This window comes from Aplidium turbinatum, chromosome 13 (assembly GCF_918807975.1).
Source record: "Aplidium turbinatum chromosome 13, kaAplTurb1.1, whole genome shotgun sequence".
Classification (NCBI taxonomy): Eukaryota; Metazoa; Chordata; class Ascidiacea; order Aplousobranchia; family Polyclinidae; genus Aplidium; species Aplidium turbinatum.
Genome location: NC_137484.1, coordinates 23,141,652 through 23,143,567, shown reverse-complemented (window position 1 = coordinate 23,143,567; position 1,916 = coordinate 23,141,652).

The window sequence follows — 1,916 nt, the reverse complement described above, 5'->3', positions numbered from 1 at the left end:
GAATGATCCGTCTTCCACCGAGAAATTTTTAACCAGCGAAGTAGGCTATGTTGGATCCTGATTACGCCATGGACGTAATCCGGCAATTGAGACCCGAAGTCGCCAGAGGTTTTATGATTTTGAATACGATAAGTGTCTTAGAAATTGTAGGCTATAACTTGAAAAATCAAAAGTGGAAAAAACTAAAAACAAATATATACTGTATATATTTTTTTCTAGGCTATAACTTGTATTGTTTTGTATTATTGTTTCACTAAAATATGAATATTTGCATTGAACAACGCTATAGCCTACCATCTATAGACCATTATACTTACTTTAGCAACGTTTTAAGTACATCAACTGTATTGTTTCAAAGTCTTATAAAGACATATTTCTGAATTTCTTCTACGGCACCTAGCGCATTTGGAAAGTAATAAACTAGCGCTCCGGAAGCTAATCTTCTGGAAATCTAGAGTAGCCTACCGGGGATTTCCAGGGCACGCTGGGCAGCAGCTGGCATCACCAATATTGGAGCGCTATTAAAACTACTGATAGCCTCGATAGCTCAGTTGGTTAGCGTATAGCGTCGTGAACGAAGAAGCTTTAAGATCAAGCGGCGCTGGTTTGACTCTTGAGGGTGTGCGCTTGAGCAACTCATTCCAAGGACTGCTCTCCATTTAGCGGCACCTGATGTGGAATATTTCCGAACAACAACCCTTCAACAATCAGAAAATTTGCTTTGCCAATCTCGGTAACCGGCTTTGGGTCAAAAGCCTCTACAAGTATGCGAAACTACGAGAAATAACCTATCCAAGCTTTTTCAGTCCGAGGATAAAGATTTAAAAACAACTATTACAACTTGATAGCTAATATTCTAAATCAGTGTTTCTCAACCTTTTTTGGCCCAACGCCCCCTTTATAAACTGGCGAAATTTTACTGCCCCCCAACAAAAACGATTAATTATGAAAAGCAAATATATATTTGCGAGCATGAAAACAGTATACTGGTAGTAGTGGTTACGTCATAATGGAACTCACCAGATTTTGTGATATACTGAAAAATTACTGAATTTAAAGTTTAAATAGATAGCGTTTGTAAACAAAACGGTTGGTCAATCAAATACGACGATGGTGTAAAAGAATTGTTTGGCTATGATGCGAGCATGTAGAGTAGATTATTATCCATTTACAATGATGTGACGAAATCGTTATGCTGGTCGATAGATGGGTGAAACCAGAATGCCCCCTATTAATCAACACGCTCCCTTAAGCCAAGGTAATCATACCGCCCCCCCTGCAAAATCAAAACGCCCCCCGGGGGGCGGTACCGCCCCCGTTAAGAACCACTGTTCTAAATAAACCAATACTGTAGCTTGAAAAGCACAAGTTTTTTTTTTATTGGAAACACCCACGCCTATATTCACAGCGAACTTTGATCAGAATCAGATTGTGAAACATACAGGCCATCATAGTCATAGGATAAACAGCTGGGGTGATATGCAACCACTTTTTTAAAGATTACAAATAGTTTTGAATAAAAATAGTTAATGGGGGGCGTCTTTAAATTGTGCAAACCTTGCAAGGTTAGGTTTGTACAAATGGTAGTTGGTAAATGATTAGGCTACAGTATTATCCTTAGAAAGGTTTACACATTGTCAATTGATAGCTATAATATGAGGTTTGCATTCAATGGATAGATGCGGCTGTATTGATCATGTACAATTGATAATAGTTGTTAGGCTGTGGCCTATACTGCACAAGTTTAAATCACAAGTTATACTGCACAAGTTTAAATCATAAACCCAGGTTTAAATCACACTTCAAAAAGTTTGAAAACTACTTGCCTATACAAAAACCTTTTAAATCTTAAGTAACAGTCTTATTCTGTTGAATATCGCCTTCTACTAAAATCTATTTTATTTTATAGACTATTA